This window comes from Fukomys damarensis, unplaced genomic scaffold (assembly GCF_012274545.1).
Source record: "Fukomys damarensis isolate Sample0158 unplaced genomic scaffold, DMR_v1.0_HiC HiC_scaffold_27, whole genome shotgun sequence".
Taxonomy (NCBI): domain Eukaryota; kingdom Metazoa; phylum Chordata; class Mammalia; order Rodentia; family Bathyergidae; genus Fukomys; species Fukomys damarensis.
Genome location: NW_022900939.1, coordinates 22,965,647 through 22,986,443, shown reverse-complemented (window position 1 = coordinate 22,986,443; position 20,797 = coordinate 22,965,647). Strand labels below are relative to the sequence as shown.

Genomic DNA, 20,797 nt, shown 5'->3' with positions numbered 1-20,797 from the left:
TTTTTTTTGGTACCGGGGATTGAACTTGGGTCCTTGAGCTTGCAAGGCAGGCCACCAAACCACTGAGCTAAATCCCCGGCCCTTTTTGTTGTTGTTTTCCAAATGGCCAGACTGAAGATTTAAGTGCCTGTGGAGAAAGGTGTCTTCGCTGGGCTGGTTGGATTCTGCTGAGGGAATGGGCAGGTTCCCTCATGTGGCTGGGCTTCCTGTGATAACAGGAAAGAATTTGGATTAGAAGGTGGGTTTGTGTCTTGTGGGTCAGAGGAGATGCAATCATCCTGCTGGAAAGCAAGACTCAAGACAGCCATGGAACCTGGCAGACTGGGAAGCCCCTGGAAGCTGAATCCCATCAGAACGAACCTGGCCTCCCTGCCCAGATGGCCCAGGGTCTGCACAGACCTGGCTCAGGCCCAGGTCTGGGCTGACTGAAGAGGAAGGAAGCTTCTTGGACTGTCCCTGAACTGTGTATAGACTAACTCTGAGGACTTGTTTCATTTGTCTTTAGTGTGTCTGGGGAGCAGCTGTATTCTGGAAGTTCTAGAGTATAAAATGATATCCAGAAAGTCTATTTATGTTTACATCCCTGTACCCCTGGGTTCATCGTCGATCTGAGGTAGTTGTGAGGCTCTGTGTTGTCTGTCTTATTTTATAACCTTCTCTAACTAGTAAAATCAGAGAACTGTTTTTCTGTTTCTAATTTTTTATTGGAAGGGCTTTTCTCCCCATGCAGGGAAAGTGATCAAAACATCTGCTGCCCTCTATCCAAACCTCACCCCTTTGGGGTTACCAGGAGACTCAAGTCAAGATGAGAATCCGACCTAGCTACATTAAATGACCCGCCAGAGTCTCAGGCAGTAAATGTCTGTGATCACAGCCTGCTGTGCTCAGAGGTGGTGGCAGCAGGGGCCTCTCCTTGGGCTGTCTTCATCTGCCCAATACTGAGGCCAACTGAGGGCTTCCTCTGGCCCAGAGCCTTTGGCTCTCAGTGACTCAAGGTGCCAGTCTCTGCCTCTTTTCCCAGCACTTTGTCAGTGTTAGACAAAAGGACACAGCGCTCCAACCCAATAAATAAAACTAGGGGAAAAAAAAAGACATTCTCAACAATGGTACAGAGCTCACATTACTTCTGGTCGTATACTAGGTAGGGATAGCCATGTCCCATGCTGGGGATTCAGAGTGCTTTTCCCAGATGGAGCCCACTCCATCCTGCAGCTGACCCCCAAGCTAGGTGATGTTGTTGCCCCCGAAATTGGTAGAGAATAGTTGGAGAGCTGGCCCAAGATCTTACACCCAGCTACAGTGGAGTGGGGGCAGCAACCAGCCAGCCAGCTCAGGATCAGAGCTGGAAGAGGACTTGGTAGACCTCTAGATGTCCATACCGGAGGGGAATGTGGCTTTGCCTGTCATTTACCCAAGACCATTCTGGGGACTCTGATCCCTGAGTCCCAGTTCAGGGTTCATCACACAAGGCCTAGGCCACTGGAATATACCCTGGGAGGCATGAGAAGGCTGGTATTCTGGTGTGGTGAGAAAAATCATCGTTCTGTCCTTGGGTTCGCTGTGAGAAGGCCAGAGTGCTGGAAAGGAGTCCTGGCCCTGCTCTATCTCTAAATAGTGGCCTCAGAGGTCTTTTGTAAAAGGCCAACCAAATTCCACACATCCTTGGGAATGGAACCATTGCTGGTGTCCCTGATGGTTAACTGCTATGTCACTTTCAGAAGAAAGTACATCATAGGAAGCCAGAGCCAGTGAAGGTAGGGGATTCTTAGAGCTCCCTCCAGCCTCTGCCCTCCCCACTCAGATGAAGTCAGCACAGGTCTTCAAGTCTAAGGAGAGTCCTTTCCCAGCAGGGCTGGCCCTTAATGTTCTCCAGACTGCAGCTGATGGGTGCCATGGGGGAGACAGAAGAAGTGCGAGGGTTGGAGAAAAGAGATTAGTGGAGGTCAATATGTAACTAAGGGCAAATGGTGCGTCCCCAGAAGGAATCTGAAAGACAAAGGCTTCTCGGAAGAGGAGGGGCTCGGGCTGGGGAAAACGGTGCCTGGGCTGGGTAGAAGGCAGAGCTGGAGGACAGGAGTGTGGCGGAAGGCAGATCCTCCACCAATTCCCAGCCTTTGTTGAGGCTCCGTCAGTGTCACCACAGACACTGAGGGAGCCTCAGAGTGGGGCTGGAAAAGAAGCAGGAACTGAGAACAAAACAAGTTTAGAGACAGCAGGAGGGTGGGGCATTATCAGAAAAGGCATAGCCCTATTGTTCTCCTTAAAACAACACAGCAAGAGCAAGGGGGAAGCTTTACAACTGTAAGGGCTGCTCTTATTTATTTATTTAATGGGGGGGAGGTGAGACAGGGTCTCACTATGTAGTTGAGACTGACCTGGAACTCATTATGTAGTTCAGGCTGGTCTGGAACTCAAAGTGATCCTCCTGCCTCAGCCTCCCTGAGTGCTGGGATTACAGGCTGCTCTAATATATACTCTAGATTTTTGTATATTTTCTTTTTTTTTCTATTTTTTTACAGTGAACATTTTTATAATTGGAACAAAATAAAGTTATAAAGCAATTTAGTGGTATTAGTTGACTTGAAGTTCAACACAACAAGAGAGAAGGCTGCCCCCTTCAATAAAAAGCAAATGAGATCTTAGATGATATCACACAAGGGTGGCATCTGCTTTCCTGGTCCCCAGGGTCAGTAGGTGACAGGAAAAGAGCTCTGGCTTCTAATCAGGAGCCTGAGTTTAGGTCCAATGCTCTCCCACTGTCTGTGTGACCTTGGGCAAGTGACAGACTCTCAGTATCCTCATCTAAAAAATGCGGTGGGTCTTGAGTTCAAAAGCCTTTTCTGCTATAGAGTCTCTAGGGTCCCGTCTGGATAAAAGCCTGGAAAAAGCCCACATGCATATGAGGACACCAGAGGCGGAGGAGGTGTCCTGTGAGGGAGGGCCACTAACAAGGGCACTAGCCCCTCGAGGAGGGAGAATTTTCTCCGGTTGGTTCCCGCCCCAGGGCCCAGGCAAGCAAGAAGTGAGAGTTAGACTGTGCTCAACTCATCTTGGAGAGCAGAAGACCCTCTCAGGCCTTGCCATGGCTTGATGACAGGAAATAGAAACCAGTGCCCTGACTGTATTCCTGCTAGCCATGTCCAGGGAGTCACATGAGGAAGCACGAAGGGTCTCAACTGTAGGACTGCAGCCTGGATAAAATAACCTCCAAGGTGCTTCTGCCCATGAAATCCTGTAGGATAGGGCCAAAGTCCTATGGCCATGAATTGTCAGTCTAAGGCCACTCCCAAGAAGGCAGGTTGTGAAAAAACCAATGAACAGAAAAGAATGGAAAGAGAGCGCTGAAAGTGTGACATCAGCTGGAAGGCTGTGCCTGATTCTGGGTTTGGAGTGGCAAGGCGCTCCCCTTGTCATGCCGCTGGATCCACACTCATGTCCAAAACCAAACTGCTTCCTTCGAGCTCCTACCTGGCCATTTCAATGTTCACAAAGTCTGTTGTGAGTTTAATCTACTGCCCCAGGCAGCTCTGTCAGCTCCTCTGACCCATCAGGGTGCCGGGCCCTGCCTCCCCACCCTCTCCTTACCAGCAGCTCCCGCCAGGGCCAGACCTGTGGGTGGTAGACTGGGGCCTGCACTAAAGGGGAGGTTGAGTCAGATGTGGGGAGCCTGGTCAGGCAAGGCAGGTAGACTGCAAATTAGGTTTTTCAGGCTGTTTCCTGAGCTTAGGAGATGGGTAGCAAGTGTCTGACTTCCTGTGTTCCTCAGTGTGTACAGTTGTACAACATGCCCATGGGACGCCTGAACCTTGGATACTACTAAATTCCATATACACTAGTTTTCCTACACTATGATAAAGTTTAATTTATAAATGAGGCACAGAAGGAGATTAACAAAACTAAAACTAAAATAAAACAATTATAACAATGTACTGTAATAGAACTTGTGTGAATATATGTTCTCCCTCCTGCTTTCTTAAAAATGTGAGATTTACAATTTAACATTTTCAGACCATGGTTGACCTCTGGTAACTGAAACCATGGAAAGCAAAACCATGGCTAAGGGATCTGGTATAAAGTTGGGGCATAATGGGGTCTTATTTCATTCAATCATTAGTTTTTTATATATTTGTGGTTCTGGAGATTAAACCCAGGGCCCTCATACTGTGATATACCCCTGACCCTTTTTTTATTTTTTATTTTGAGAAATGGTCTCATCAAGTTGCTACAATGCACAGGCTGGGTTCAAACTTTTAATTCTCCTGCCTTAGTTTCCCAGAATACTAAGATTATAGGCACTGGCCACTATGCCCAGCTATAATTTAGGAATCTTTAAAATGTACCCAGAGATGTGGGAGGTGGGAATCCAAGTCACCGTGTAACCTGCCTAAATCTCAAAGACACCAGGTTGCCTATGTTCAGACTTTGCTCCCCATGGAAGCCCTGAGGGGCAGATGTCCGGCCCCCTTCCATCTTCACTGTCCCTACAACCACTATCACTGCCCTTGGCAGAGAGCAAGAGAGAGCCCATCATGCCCAGGTTCACGAACAGCATGTCCTATTCCACAGGCCAGAAGAACCCCAGCATGCAGAGTGGTGGGTCAAATCAAGAAAGGCTCCTGGGGCGCTGATCGGCCACATATCACTTACTATGACCCCAGTAGTTCTGGAGCACTGTTTTGATTTACAACACACATAAACAGCCCTGTAACCACAGCGAATCACTGCTTGTGTTTATTGAGTTACTACTACACACTGAGCGGCATCGTGCTGGGCTTCTCTCTGACATCATCTCTAATCCCCACAACAATCCAAGGAGGTAGCTATTATTGTGGCTATTTTTAGACAAACTGAAGCTCAGTCGCTCGAGGTCATATGGCCAGTGAATGATCTGAGGTCTACCAGATGGACACCAGTTTGGGCTCTTGCCTCTCAAGCCCTCAACAACTGCAAAGTAGCATATCTTCTCTATTCCATTCTGCGTTTGTCCTCCAGGTACAGAGCACCAACCCTCTGCCAGGGTTTGAGGATGCAAAGATTAGACCATCTCTAAAAGTTCACTTTGGGTGAAGGAAGCAAACACGGCCCAGCCCACATCTGAGATCAGAAAGAGCAGGCAGGGCTCATGCACAAACGTGGGGATTGGCATGGAATCTAACCTCGAACAGAAATCTTTCAAGCTCCCAAATGTCACTCCACAACAACAGAAAGGGGAAGGTGGAAGAAACGGCTCTGTTGAGCTCCCACCTGGAATCCCATTGGACCTTCCAACAATCCTGAGTCATGGGTACTGTTATTGTCATTTTATAGACAGGGATAGTCAAATCTAAAGAGGCTCACGTGCTTCCTGGCAGAGTGGAACATGGGTGCTCTCTAGAGCGTCACATCATTTTCATGGAAGTGTGGATATTCAAGTGTGGATGCCCAAGCCCATCTGCAGGGAAAAGCCAAGGACCTCGCAGGGAGACCGGAGGGCTGAGGCTGGCTCTTGCCAGGGGACACAGGTGTATTTGTTTCTCTAGGTCACAGCCAGCACTGTCTTCAATGTTCCCAACCCAGAGAAGGGGTAGGTGGGGAGAGCACAGTGAACCACTCAGGGGAACCAGAGCGGGTCGGAACATTCCAAAGCTTTGAGAGTTCTGGCGTGAACTCCCAGTACCCGTCAGGACATAGCCTGACCTCCTCCCTACAGCCCCAGTTTTCTACTGTCATGGAAGAAACTCACCCTGTCTTCACCTTCTCTGCTGGGCCTGTCCAGCCAGATCCTGCCCAGCCCGCTCCCTGCCTCCTCTGCCCCTGGGGACTCCAGGTAACAGGCCCAGGCGCCTTCCCCTCTCCAGCAGCGGATGAGTTGCTGAAGGAGACCAGGAGAACTGGAAGGACATGGGTCCCTTCTGCCAGCGGCACAGACAACCTGCCAGTGGTAATAACAGGGCAAAGGAACGGACCTGCCTGACTAAGGGGAAGAGGGCAGGCTGGCAGCTAGCAGCCTCTGCCAGAGACCCTGACACTCAGGGCACTGCACAAAAGCAATAGGGGTGCTGGGCATGAGGTCTCTGTTCTTAGAGACAGTACTACTTCCTGCCCATCCTCAAGGAGAGGATGCCCCTTCAGATACCTCTCCTTTTGTTCTCTTCTACCTCTCAGTAGTTTTAAAAGTTCCACGTCCATGTCAAGATTTCCTCAAGCATTAAGCAGGGGCTTCTGGGTGTTTTCCCAAAGTCCCCGGGCAGCTGGTGTGTGAGTGTGTGTGTGTGTGTGTGTGTGTGTGTGTGTGTGTGTGTGTGTTGAGTTTCTGGAAGTCAGGGGAGAAGGAGCTGCATTCCTGGGGTGGCCCTTACAGAGATTAGTGCCCAGGTGGGGAGACATATCTTTCCTGAAGGAGGATGGCTGTTTTCAGAGCGAGCTCCAGAGGAGCTGCTGTGAAGTTCTACAAAGTTCTACAAAGTCTGCATTGTTTAGGATTTGGAATTTCAACTAAGATGTTTGGACTGGGAGGAATTTGTCAGACAAAAAGGAGTAGAGAAAAAGCCCCGCATCCATAGTCTGATGGGGGGAAGGGAGTCGGCACTTGCACAATGTAAAGTGGGTCACTAAAATGTGATGTCAAGACGTGCCTTTGGCACAAACTCAGCCTTAATATAGAGTTCTTGGGTGGAGCCAGATGGCAGCTGGGTAAGATCCTCTAGCAGTGAGAGAGGGGGGTTCTTACATATGCGTAAGAGAAAGAAAATACACACCATAGAAAACTGGCAAATTAGTATGGATGAGCTATTCATAAGAATGCTTCAAATAATAACAATCATGTTTAAAACAACTTCCTTCAAAATCAAACAAAAATTAGGTACATTTTACCTAAAAATAAAACCTATTTTTAAAAAAGTCTATAATAAAACTGGTTAATCTTGGAAAAGAAGGAGCAGCAAAAAATATCTGGCTCTAGAGTGCCTTGAAAATTACGGGCATTCCTCATTTAATGATCAAATTACCTTCCTGCGAGGAGGTTGTTAAATGGTCACTAAATGTGGAATTGTATATAGTATGGACATTACAATATTCAGAACAAAGAAATGGTCAGAGGAAGTTTCAACTTGAGGACTTTGCTTTTATTTACATAACTCTTACAGGCAGTACTATAATATATAACAGAACAAAATGACAGTACTGTACTGTACAGTGCAGCGGGCAAAAATTACAGTACTGTAATAAGCAAGGTGTACTGTACAAAAAGACGTTGAAGTGCTATAAACAAGATGTGCCGAACTGTACAAAAAAAAAGAGATGAACCATAAGCCTGAGCAGTGGGTTGTAAGCCCGGAGAGTTGTTAAACAGGTTCTTCACTGAGAAACATCTGTATACTGAAGTTGAGCGTGACAATCACAGCACTACTCTACCAGTGAGTTCCAGGCTGATCTGGCTGCAGAGTGAGGTCCCATCTCAAAAAGACCTCTCCAAAGATGTATGTACCAACTACATATTTTATAAAAACAGTTCAGGAAAATATTTACAACATATTAAGTTAAAAGCAAGTCCCCAAACAGTATTATAGAATAGGCACATTTGCCATTTTTCTATTATAATGCCATTTTAAAATTAATAGCAAAACATTTATTAAAATTTGCCATTTTTATAATTTTAGGTAACTCCACATGTGTATCACACAAGTTATGGAGGATTATATACCACTGAGTTTGCAAGACTAAAGTTATTGCTCAGTGGCAGAATTATGATTTTTATTTTCTTGTTTTTTGAGATTTTGCACTTTTTCTATAATATTCTCCTATTGCTTTTTTCACGAAAAGAAACTTTGGAGAAGGAAAGGAGCCCTTGGCAGGGGAAATGTTAGAGTCCTTTGCTTTATGTAGACGTTCTACCCTGAGAAGCAGTCTTTTCCCACTGGATGGTCACAGAAATAGGGCAGGAAGTGAATGGGTGGAAAGGAGAGAGAACAAATTGAGGAAAGATCACCAGGAATCTGACCTTGCTGTCACTCTGAATTCTAAAGAGGTCAGGTTGATAACATTGTATAAGAAACCCCAAGGAGGCTGGGGATTTAGGTCAGTGGTTCTGCTGCCTGTCTCACAAGTGCGAGGACCCGAGTTCAATCCCTGTACCCCACCCCACAAAAAAGAAAAAAAAGCACCAAGGATTTGCGTCGGAGGATAACCTGGGTTTTTTGTTTTTGTTTTGTTTTATTTGTGGCACTTGGGATTAAACCCAGGGCCTATACCCCCAACACATTTTTTATTCTTTTGAGACAAGATCTCACTAGGTCAATAAGTTATCTAGGCTGGACACAAGACTTGTGATACTCTTCTTTCACCCTCCCAGAGGGCTGGGATGACAGGTCTGCACCACCATACCTGATTTGGGGTGACCTGTTTGAACCCAAGGAATTTAGACTCTAAGGAAAAATTACCTTTCTGAAAATAGAAGAAAAAAATGGAAATAAAGCTTTTGTACAAAGGGAGGGTAGAAGGCTTGGGGGAATGTGATAAAATAAAATTTATTAATAAAAAATTATGTTTCTGAGACTCAATGTCTATAATGCAGAATAACAGTAATGCAGGATTATTACAGAGATTAAATGAGTTGCTTAGAAAGTATAAACCTCTAAACAAATGTTGGAGGTAGTAGTTAATGACATTCATGTCTGGTTTAATTTTGGCAAGAAAGGTGATCAGTTGTGGCTAAATTTGCATCGACTGTTGAAAACACTGGGCGTGCACAAGACGAGAGACAATTTTTCTGTAAGTTTCAGGCCATGTTAGATTTCCCAGTCCATAATAATAGAATACAGAAATAAACTTTGAGCCCAGAGGAATGCATCTGGCAACCTTCTGGCCACTTTGAAAGAAGAATAAAAAGCCCCTGATGAGAACCCCCTGGTTAGTCACATGCTGAGCCCTGAGAGTGAGGAGAAAATGGCCCCAAAGAGATCTGGGACCTCCCTCACCTATATTTGTTTACTGGTGTTCAGGAAATTGCTTGGGGGTGAGTTGGGTGGACCAAGGATGCCACAGCTTGTCATCTAAGGAGACTGGGAGGGGCTGGGCCGTGATTCCGGTTAGGTGGGTCCTCACCCTGCACGAGGCAGGTATGCACGAGCATGAATCATAAGCCCCTCTTGTTCAGAGCCAGTCAGCTAGTTCTTACAGCCCTACTCTTGGCTTTTACGCTGTACGGTCCCAACCTCTTCAAAGAGTACCACCATCACCACGCCACCTGGACAGAATGATTTATTCATCACGACGAGCTCTTTAAGGCCTGAGACTCATTCTTGACCACGCCACTCTTAGGTCCTTCAAATGAGACATAATCCTCTCTCTCATCTTCTTTTCTTGCTTCTTTGCTCCTTCCAGAATGCCACGTCTCCTGCCTTTGCTTCTATCTTAGCTCCTTTTTTCCTTTTTTGGGGATCCTTTTTTAGCACTCTTCCTCTCCTACTTCCTCCATTTCCTTCTTCTCCTGCTCAAGTCCACCTGTCTCTGGCTTCAGATCCAGCCAGCATCTTCCTCTGTGTTCTTCATGTCATATGCATCTGCCAGGAGCCGCGCAATGCCGGTGTCCTGAGTCCAAGCTCAGAGAGGATCATGTGATGAGGGGACACACAGTGTGACCCCTGCCGGCCAGCCAAGGAGGGAGCTGCCCCTTCCACTGAGGGGACAAAGGCTATGGGCTCACAGCCTCGTTCACCTCGTCTAGCACAATCAAGTTCTCCTCCTACCACTCCTGCCGGTACTCTCCTCCTGCACTCCTCCATGGCTCTATCTATCTACCCCTAGCTGGTGCTGACATGCCCCAGACAGAATGTGCTGCGGCAGGTGTGGTGCTGCCTGGTGAATGGACAGGCACAGGGCTCCTTGTCAAGGGTAGGGACAGGTGGTCGGAAAACAGCACTCAGCACTCTCTGCTGCCACCCAGCCCCGTGCTGCTGCCCCCGCTCCATCCAGCGGGGTGTCAGTGTCGGGAGGGGAGTTTGTCCTGTCTCCTTCATTCTTTAGAACCCCACCCACTATGTTTCTTCTAATCCAAATCTCATTTTGAAATCTCCTGCCCAAGGGGTTTCTCAACCTTTCCCAGTTTTGCATCAACCTGCTGATTACAGCACTCCCGGATGAGGAATAGAGACATTAGGTGGGACCTGGCCTGGCACTGTGCCCTGGAGACACTCCTTGTGCCTGCAACAGTCATCCGACTAGTGGCATCTGGACAAACAAACCTCTTCCCCGCCTTATCTTCCATGAAGGAAAAAGCCAAGCAGGCTCCAGCGATGAAGAAGGACCAGCTGAATGGCAAATTACATGACCATATTCTTCCCCACTTGCACAGGGGGATCCTCTTCAGGCAGCCCACGACGTCCCGTCCCCCAGGCCAGCCCTTCTCAGGGAGGTATTTCACAGGAATGTCTTTTAGCTCCCTACCTCGGGCTAAATGAGGTGGACTCTGGTGATGGAAAGCCTGCCCCAGGAGCAACTTCCACAGCAAGCACGCAACCTCAGGGAACTAGGTCAGTCTTTCACGTGGTCCACTAAAGCCGTGGGCACAGTTATCCTCCAGAGGACACTGGAGGCAGGTACAGGGTTAGAATGTTGAACTGGGTCCCTGCGTCATGTTCTAACTGACAAAACCTTTGCCTTGATTTTTATTTTAAAAATCCACTCAAAGCTTCAAATCTGCATCTAATTCCCTCATGCAAACGAACAGAGCGGAATACTGACGTGAAGCTCCAACCAGAAACTCCTTGTTCCCTCTTATGGGAGTGAAGGCTTTCTCTCTGCTCCTACACACTGAGGACAGAAAACACCTGATACCGCAGTGAGCTCTTGTTCTTGGCACCTGATGTCACTCTTGCTTCACTCTGCTTCAGCTCAAAGTCCAACTGCCTGGTTGGTGGCAGTCACTAGAGAGGGACAGAACTCTCTTCTCCCTTCCCCCTTGGGCAGGTGTATGAGTGCGCGCACACACACACACACACACACACACACAACTTGTGAGCAAGTATGTGCATGTGTGAGTATACACACACTCCCCAGGGCAAGAGCCCAACCTTGCAGGAGGGAGGCAAAAGGCTGGTAGCCATCTGTGGCCCCAGAATGCCATGCGGTGGATGGTAAGGAGGAAGAGCCACAGGAAAAGATGGAACTGAAGCAGGGTCCTCATCTTCCTGGACCAGGTTGGGGTAAACCAAGCCACTTGGAATTAGTTGTTGACTTTGCCCACATATTCTTAAAATCTCAAGTAGCTCAGAAGACAATCTTAACAGCACAAACACGTACAAATAGAGTCCCGACATCAAAGGCTAATTCCGATGGCAGAAACACATCAAGGGTGACCTGTAGCCATGAAGCTTGCTGTCTCTGCCTCTCCTCGGGTACCACCTACTATGTCTTTGTTGGCCCCCAGTGCTGCACCTCAACTCACAGATTTTTCTAAGAACACCTTTTGGCAACCAAATATTCTTTTCCCTTTCTGTTGGTTTAATTAACTAGCATCATTATGTTTCTCCTCCCAGGCTCCAGAAACAATGAACCATTTCCACAGTCTCTCCCAGCTTTGCTACTGCTCTGTCCTTGCTAAAAAAAACATCTAGGCTCAGGGCCAGGGATTTAGCTGCCTGCCTCATAAGCCCAAGGTCTCCAGTTCAATCCCTGGGTACCAAAACAAACAAACAAACAAAAAAACAAAAAACAAAACCAAACATCTAGGCTCCTCTTAACAAATTCAATGAGTTTCTTCAACTCCAACTTCTGGGCTGACTCCAGAGTCCCCTTTTGTACCTCCCTCCCTCCTTTGCTGTCCCTTCATAGGGACAGTGAGTGGTTCCTTTCCAGGGCACATAGCTAAAATATTCTTCTGATAAGAAATCCAACTCTTAGCCGGGTGTGGTAGCGCACGCCTGTAATCCCAGCACTTGGGAGGCTGAGGCAGGAGGATCGCTGTGAGTTCGAGACCAGCCTGGGCTACATAGAGTTCCAGGTCAGTCTCAACTACATAGTGAGACCCTGTCTCAAAAAACAAAACAAAACAAAAAAACAGAAAAAAAAAGAAAAAGAAAAAGAAAAAGAAATCCAACTCTTTACCATCCATGAGCAATAGGTGTTTCAGGGTTAAGGAGACATCTGACCTAAGCATCACAGGCTCAGTGAAGTGCCATTACCCAAGCAGAGCTGCTGTGGAAAGGGCTGCGGGCCCACAGCCGCCCTTTGGCCACACTTCTGCCCGCAGCGATCAGGCATCATTGCCTGAAAAGCACAACGACAACTAGGTTACAAGGTTTGAGGCTGCCTTGATGTTCCCGGATTCCTGGCCCTCTTAACAACTGGGCTGTCTTGAGCAAGAGCTCCCTGGGAAGGTGGGGCTTCCCTGCCCCGTCATTCTGACGCCTCACTGTACTGAGCGAGCAGCTTATCCATTTCCCCACCAGCTCCTCTTTGAAAACACCTCATAAAGGTGCATCAGAGGAAACACTCTTTTCATCCCACCTATTATTAGATCCTGGAGCACAGAGGCTAGAACTATGCAATCATCCTGGAGATGAGGAGGAGACACAAGTGGCCGGACTAGCATTTAGCCTGTTTCTGGAGATTAAGATGGTTGATGTCAAGGTCAGGAAGGACCAACTCCAACCAACAGGACCATGTGTGACTGTGTCCAGAGCACTCCTTTTGTGGTCTTGGGTACCACCCAAGCCAACAGACAAGAACCGTAGACAGTGGGGATTTATGAGCAGAAGCAAGTGTAATAATGAATTGGGTTACACTCTTCTTGAGGAAGCTAGCTCAAAGGACTTTATGACCATTATCTCATCGATCTTACCAACATCCAAGGAAGGAAAGACGGAAGGAAAAGGCAAAGCTTTCTCATTTTATCAAAAAGAAAATGATACCCCCCCAAAAAAAGATTATTAAAAAAAAAAGGGCCGGGGATTTAGCTCAGCAGTTCTAGCAGGAGGACCCGAGTTCGATCCCTGGTACTAGAAAATAAAAACAAACAAAAAACAACAAAAAAAAAAAAAAAAAAAAAAAAAAAAAAAGATTATAAAAAAAAGAAAATGAAAGGGTATGGTGGTGTACACCTGTACTCTCACCTGCTTAGGACATTGAAGCAGGAGGATCATAAGTTCAAAGCCAGTCTGGCAAATTAGTGAGACCATGTCTCAAAAATAAATAATTAATAAACAAACTCTGGGCTCAATCCCCAATATCACATGAAAAACAAAAGAGGGAGAGAGGGAGAGTTTTTAGACAAACCAGCCACTATTCACTGATAAGGTCAGTAAAGAAGCACAAATGAACGCAAAGCCCCTTCCTGGCTCCCAGCCAGAGCAAGTCAGGGAAACACCTTACTTGCGGGGAGGGGTCCCCACACTCTAGCGGTCTCTGATAGCCTGGCAGGTCAGACTGATTTCAGAAGATGGGTTGAACTTGACTACTATGTTCTGCAGGCAAATCTCTTCTGCTATGCCTTCCACAAGCTGTGTAAATAAGAGAGACGCTCACTTGAGTAATTAGAAGAAGAAACTGTCAGCTAAGTGGTTGGAGAAGGTGTAGGTGTGGCTGGAAGCAGTCTGTGTAGTTAGTTTTTAAAGCCATACATGTAGACAGTCAAAAGTACTTGTTTAATGAGCTTATACATTTGGAGTGACTCTTCACATCTCACAGCAAGGTCTGGGGCTCAGCTCTTTGGAAATCAAAGAGGCTCCTGCGCGGTGTTCACCCTGACCACTTCCTCCAGAGCCATGCGTGGGTTTCTTCCTCACAGTTTACTTTTCTGCCCAGTTAACCAACCCAGACAATCTAACTCCAGTGTTTTGTGGAGAGGAAATTTACCCTTGGTATTGGAAGATGTTTTGGCTCTTTCCTTCCCTCATAAGTCAACTCCAAGCTACCCAAAATACCTCTCCTACAGTGCTGGGATCCTTTACTAATGTTCATGTTTCTCCTAAGAGAGGGGTACTCCGCCTGCTTAATCCTACAAATTTGAAAGATTCTCTAATGTTCAAGTTCAAAGCACTATAATCTCAGTAATCACGCTTTGTTACAGGGCTGTTTTAGCTTTTCCCATCTGTATTTCTAAGCATTAATTTAATTGAACTTAGATTTGCATAATATACCACAATTTGGCAAACAAACGCTGTGTAGTGTCTCGCTGACAGGATAACGAGCTCATGAAACACCCTGTCAGCAGCCCTGTTCCACATGTGACTCCAGTCGGTCAGAGCCTCCAGGGCTCCCCGAGAGGCACCTCAGGGTGAGGCAACTCATCTGCAGCCTCTTTAGGCCATGGTTGGATCTCAAGGTGCTCGTTTGTTCTTCCGTATCCATTTGTTTTTCAGAGCTAACATTTGGGCTGCTGCTGCAATATTCTCCTCCATTTCTGATCCATGCCAGCCTGGAGACTAAGACAGAACAAGACTGTAGCTGAACACTTGGTCACCACTTTTTCCAGAGTTCCAGGACAGTGTTGTTAATACACAGGGCTATGCATGACCTTGCTGTCCCACACCACAGTAGTATCTATTAATTAAACACATAGACAGACAATCTTATAATTAGGTCAACTACATACATTCTGACTTAAGCCCTTCGTTCCATTCCTTTCTTTTGGGGATTAGAGTATATAGAGGGAAATTTTCTGTTTCCGTTTCTTTTTTGTTTTTTTAAAGGGAATTTTTCAATGATCAACAGGCAAAGTTTTCCTCACACTGCTAGAGCCTTCCCCTGAATATCCCATGACTTCTGATTCCTGCCCCCATAACCAAGTCTCCTGTGTGAGTTTCTTGTTTTTTGACTGTTACTCTCACTGATTTTTCCTTTGCTTTTGAGGATAGAACCGGGATAAAGTTCCAATCCTACGTGTGCTATTTGTGTAGATTTGAGAAAATCATTATGACATGCTAAGAATTTACAGTGCACTGGGCATGGTGGTACACCCCTATAATCTCAGCACTCTGAGAGGCTGAGGCAGGAGGATTGCAAATTTAAGCCCAGCCCAGGGAATTTAGCAAGACCTTGTCTTAAATTTTTTAAATTAAAAATTTAAATAACAACAACAAACACTGGGGATATAGCCCAGTCCAAAGGTCCTGAGTTTAATTCCCAGTACTGGGGTAGGGAGTGAGGATTCATGGTCAACCCAATCCCACTGCCACCACCAAACTAGCTGAAATACAGACGAGTCCTTCCTTAGGGTGACTTACCTCCACTAGACGGGCATCTAAGATCTGTACTATCTCCCTGCCAGCTGAATGAATGCCCAGCTGTCACTTTGTAGGGTTCGTTACTAGGAGCCTAGGAGTGACAGCTTCCTTTAGGAAGCCTACTATCACCACAAGAGTGCCATCAAAACCCTTCACCCTTGGCAGGTACATAGGAGGGACTAGGAGAGAGGGGTGTCCTGCAGTACTGTAGCCCAGGTCCAAATGGAGAGACCGCCCCAGGGTGGGGTCAAGAAGAAAGCCTGAAGAAGGAGCTGCCCAAGTCGCTCAGGCACAGGTCTGAGCTGGTAGGCTGAGCTAGAAACCAAGTGACGAAACAGAAAGACATTCTTAGTAGAGATCCAACTCTGCAATTAACTTGGCGTTGTCCCTTTTTTTTTTTAAATTCATCTCTACAGTGCTTGTTTTCCCTTAGACATGTGAAATTTTCACTTTCTCTTTTCTTCTTCAGACTTCTTCCGGAGGTGAGCAAATTGAGGCACACTGGGCTCTGATTCTGTGCATAGGTCATGAGTGAATGGTTCATTTTCCTTAGACACACACAAATACAGCTAACAGCTGCAGTGATCAAGCGTACACAGAGTGTTTTGGACAAGCAGCCACAGCACTTATGAGCTGTGAAAGGACCTGAATCTCAAGAGCTTTGGTGGCACTAACAGGCTCATGTGTATATATACCTGGCTTTTCCCATCTACCCATTTAAGAATCTGCAGATTTTTGTTTTACGTTGTTGTTGTTGTTGTTGTTGTTCATTTGAGACAGGGTGTTGCTATGTACCCAGGCTGGCCTCAAACTCCCAATCCTCCTGCCTCAGCCTCTAGAGTGCTTGGCTTACAGTTATGTATATGTATCATCGCACCTGGCAAATCTGCAGATTTTGCTAAATGGAAGGCTCATCTCCACCTCTTATTCCTCCCCGTCCTGTCCCTCTCCCCTCCCCCTCCTCCTCTTTTGATCTAACCTGGGGCCTTGTTCCTGCTAAGCACATGCTTTACCACTGAGCTAGACCTCCAGGCCCGAAGGCTAATCTCTTACTGGGTAATCAGATACCTGATTTTCATTTAAGACTGATTTCCCACTGGTAACTGATGATTACTCTTTGATTTTTTTATCTTCCCCACAAATGCTCTCAAGGACACAGAGCATTTACTTAAGTAAGCCTAAGCATGAATCTATGGCCAAGACTCTTTCATTTTTTTCTTTATTTTTATTTTTTTAGACAGGGTCTTGTTGTATAGTTTGAAATGGTCTTCAACTCACTATGTAACCTAGGCTGGCCTTGAACTCATGGTGATCCTCCTGCCTCAGCCTCCTGAGTGCTGGAATTACAGCATGCCTGGCTAGTAAAGACTACTTCTATAAAATGAGTAAGTCTTCCCAAACTTGCTTCCCTCAAAGAGGACTAGGATATTTTTTCCTAGAAATAGTCCCATCACACATCCTATTTTCTGCTCATCTTTAATTTTTTTCCATTGCCAAGTAAGAAGTTTTCCATTTATACTATAAAAAGAGACACAATCAGTTTTTGCCCTAATACACCAAAACTTCTCTAAGGTTTTACAAATATGAGTAATTACTACCAAAGAACTTGCATTATAAGGGAAGAAGCAAAATTAGAAAAACTCTGACCAGTGCAAGAGGCTGAGGGGACCCCTTCCCCTTCTGCCTGACTGCCTGGATCAGGTCATTCCTAAGGAGATGGCTGCTGACAGTCTTCTTGAGTGACCATATTTTCAGAACCAAGCATTGGTGGCATGCTGACATTTGACAAAGGGCTAACATGTCTTCTGTTCCAGAAATGATTTTCCCAGAAAACTGGCCACAGGGTTGCTCAGGACACCTCTGATAAGAGCCCCTCCTCCACAATTTGCCTGGGATGATGGCACAGGCTTGGGATCCCAGCACTTAGGAGGCTGAGGTAGGAGGTCTTCTGAGAGTTCAAGGCCAGCCTGGGCTGCATAGTGAGTTGAAGATCAGGCTGGACTACATAGCGAGACCCTATCTGTCTCACATAAACACACACAAAAAGAGGCCATGCTCTGCCCAGCAGCTCCCTCACTAGGAAGGGGGCTCTGCGCTGTGGCCCCTCACTCTCCAGCTTGCACTACATTATATCCCATAGGGATCCTTAAACTGATTAAAGCTGACGTTCAAACAGTCCCTCCCTCAACTGATCCATCTATCCACAATTTCCATTTTCGCCCTCCTCCCCCGTCAGCCTTCCCTTGTAAAGAGATAGTTAGCAGTAAATGATCATTGTCTACTGACTCTAGGCAGGAGCTGTTTATGGCCCTGTATCAAACTGGTCCTTTCTGGATTAAAAGTAATTATTCCAAAAGAAGGCTTTATGGTTAAAATTAAACCACAGTCAAAAGCTATTAGAACCTGGACTTTGGACAAACGCCAAAGAGGGCATCTTCCTGAAGGAGCGGGAAAGGGACTTTGTTAAAGAAATCGTCAACAAATGAACATATAAAAAAATTAAGTAAAAGGTTGAAACCTGTTCCACCATCCTCCTTCAGTTAGAAGGCACTTTGAACATTAGGAAAACGAAACCAGCAGAGGGTGGGGTGCAAATGCTGTCAGGTCATCCCGCCTCAAGAAAGTCAAGGTAGTGCCTACATGAGGGACGTGCGGCCTGGCGCCATGGCCGAGATCTGCCAGGCAGGCAGTTTGTGCGGCGTCCGCTGGGTGGTAGAATGGGGATGGGGGCCACCACCCGTGTGACCTTGGTCACCGGCTCTCGGAGATGACTCGGTGGCTTGCTCTGATTTGTTATTCCGCAGCTTGATTACGGAAAAGCAAGCATCAAGGTTAATTCTAGCACGAACTAGCGTACAAGAAAAAGCCCGAGGGTGCTGAGCACAGGCTGTGTCAAGGAGGCCCGGAAAATCCCGGGCCCGTACACCCCCACTGTTGCAAGTCCACCTGAGGCCAGCTCACCGCACCCTCTGCTGGAGGCTGAGGGCATGCTGGGCCCATCCGCGAGTGCCCGCAGGTCTCCTTCTCCCAGCTAAGTGTACCACTGCCCTCTGCTGGGCAAAACGCTTTTCAGGTACGCTAGCCTGGTTAAATGGAGAAAAGAAATTTCAACCCGCCCTCGCCCCAAGACGAGGCACTCTAGCGCGAGCCTCAGTTTCCACTTCACCAATGACAACATCATCAGTCTTTACTTACCTCAAAGACTTATTCTCAGGAGCAAATGTCTGGAGCCATACTTTTTTTTTTTAAATCTGTGCCTGCCTACTTTCATCCCAATCTAATCCAACTCAATTTCCTGAGGGAGAGCTTTCTTCCCAGTGCCCCTGAACTAGGAGCATAATTATAAAAACATACTCATTAAAAAAAAAAAAAAGATTATGTTGTCCTAAGAGTGGCAGGTTTTTGTTTTTTGTTTTTTGTTTTTTTGTTTTTTTTGAGACAGGGTCTCGCTCTGTAGTTGAGGCTGAACTTGAACTCAGGCTGGCCTCTAATTCATGGCAATCTTCCTGCCTCAGCTTCTTGAGTGCTGGGATTATAGGTGTGTGCCACCATGCCTGGCCCTCATAAATTTTTTTTTTTTTTTTGGTAACGGGGATTGAAGTCTGAACCTTGTGCTTGCAAAGCAGGTGGCGAAACCACTGAGCTAAATCCCTGGTCTTCCTCATGAATGTTTTAAACATAATTTTCAAAAAAATTTTTTTTCATAAAAGCATGTACCATAATTTAAATTTCTGTCAATTATCTGTTCAGTGTCTATACTCTCCAGTAGATTATGAATCCCCTAAATGTAAGGACTTGCCTGTCATTGTTACTATTGTATCCCCAGGACCTACCTAGCATAGCACTTTATGTACAGTAAGTGGTCAATAAATATCCATTGAATAAACACAGGGATGAATCATAAGAACTGGTACAGGCCTGTTAGGAACAGAAGGAACAAAGTTGGATACGGGAGGAATCTTATTTCGGGAGTGATAACATAAATTAATATGAAAAATGAAAGGGCAGGGGTGATGAAAAAGCTTTGAAAGTAGAGGTAGTGCTAGTGCAATGTTGTGAATGCACAAAACACGACTGAATTATAACTTTCAAATGGTTAATTATATGCTATGTGAATTTCACCTCAATAATAAAAAATGAAAGGGCATAACTGTAATATAATAATTACAATCCTTGATGATTTAGACACTTTACAAATATTTGATGAAGTCAACATAAAGAGAGTAACTTGTATGCAGTGCTTGATAGTTTACACAAATGCTTTCACATCCCGTGATTTTGTTGGTTCCTCCCCAAAAGCCCCTGGACATGCAGACAGGAAAAGTGGCTTCCCATCCTCATCAGGCCAGGGACAATACCCCCTCAGAGCCTCTGCTCTTGCTGCTCTGCACCTGAAAATGACTCCTCCTCATCAGAAAGGCCTTCCTGACTGCAGCCCATCCTCCCACTTTCCTTCTTTCACCCTTACCCAGCTTGATTTTTCTTCAAAATTCTTAGAATATTTTATACATTGACTCTGACTGTGTTTGCTTCCATGATAATGTAAGCTCCAAGACAACAGGGCCAGTTTTGTTCTCTGCAATGATCATCCTGGCATCCGGAATGGTTCCTGAGAAATGACAGGTGCTTAATAATTACTTGTTAAGTGAATGAATAAATAGTAGAACTTTGCCTTGATTTTGACAGATCTTTTGTGGAGGGAGCCTACGTTTTATAGGCAACATCACAAAATGAAAGAGTGCTGTGACCGAGAAAACACCAGCTATTGGGACAGGAATAGAATGCTGTCTGGTTCAGCATTGTCCCTCCATGGGGTTTCTCATCCCCAGCTCAGTGGGCTGCTAAATGGCCTATGTTGAGCCCCTGTCTACACCAGTAAGAAATACACAAAGGACCAGAAGACCTGGCCATGGCACATGTCCAGGTTCTATCCTAAGTGTGCTTCTGGGGCACAGGGCATCTAAGAGGCGAGGAAAGAGAAAATGACAGGCAGCGATCAGACTCCAGAGAGTGGCAGATTGTGACCTTGAAAGATCCACATCATCTGGGTAGAAATGGCTCCAGGACCAAAGTGATTTGCAACAGAAACTTTGTGTGATTAATTCTCATTCCCAGGAGAAAGCTTTCAAGGCTGGCCTCTCACAAAGGGGGTGTGTGTGGCATGGTCTGACAGGAGGGACAATGAGCCTCTGTGACATGGTGGCCCTAGAACTGTGCCCATTGACAACTTTGTGGCCAACAGCAGCAGCCCATCTGCCTCCAGTTTCTGAATCAGGCAGTCAGGCACAATGGAAAGTTGTTGGTATGACACAAAGAACACAGACATTGACTGCAGGGGGCAAACTACTACAGCCCTGGTGTCAGTCAGACTTCCTGCACCTGTCCGCACCTATCATCTGAGGGGAGTTGAGAGACTGCTGATAAACTCACAGAAACAAAATGTGGTCATTTGTCCAACCTGATGATGGCCACAGGGCATTATTGTTGCCTTTTAAAATATTTAATGAGGGGTCGGGGATTTAGCTCAGCGGTTGAGTGGCCTGCCTTGCAAGTGCAAGGACCCGAGTTCAATCCCGATACCAAAAAAAAAAAAAAAA

The 20,797-nt window shown here is 46.2% G+C and overlaps 1 protein-coding gene across 1 annotated transcript in view; it reads right to left on the bottom strand.

Moving 5' to 3' along the window:
* Nucleotides 1-13,227: 13,227 nt before the first annotated feature.
* The window catches only part of LOC104870351 (microtubule-associated protein futsch), a 27,908-nt gene continuing 20,338 nt past the window's right edge, over nt 13,228-20,797 (bottom strand). Inside the window, exons 5-7 of the mRNA XM_010635963.3 lie at nt 19,669-19,809; nt 19,034-19,118; nt 13,228-14,517 (exon numbers count right to left, since the gene is read on the bottom strand). The gene's annotated coding sequence lies outside the window, so the exon portion shown is untranslated. The remainder of the gene's footprint in view (nt 14,518-19,033; nt 19,119-19,668; nt 19,810-20,797) is intronic.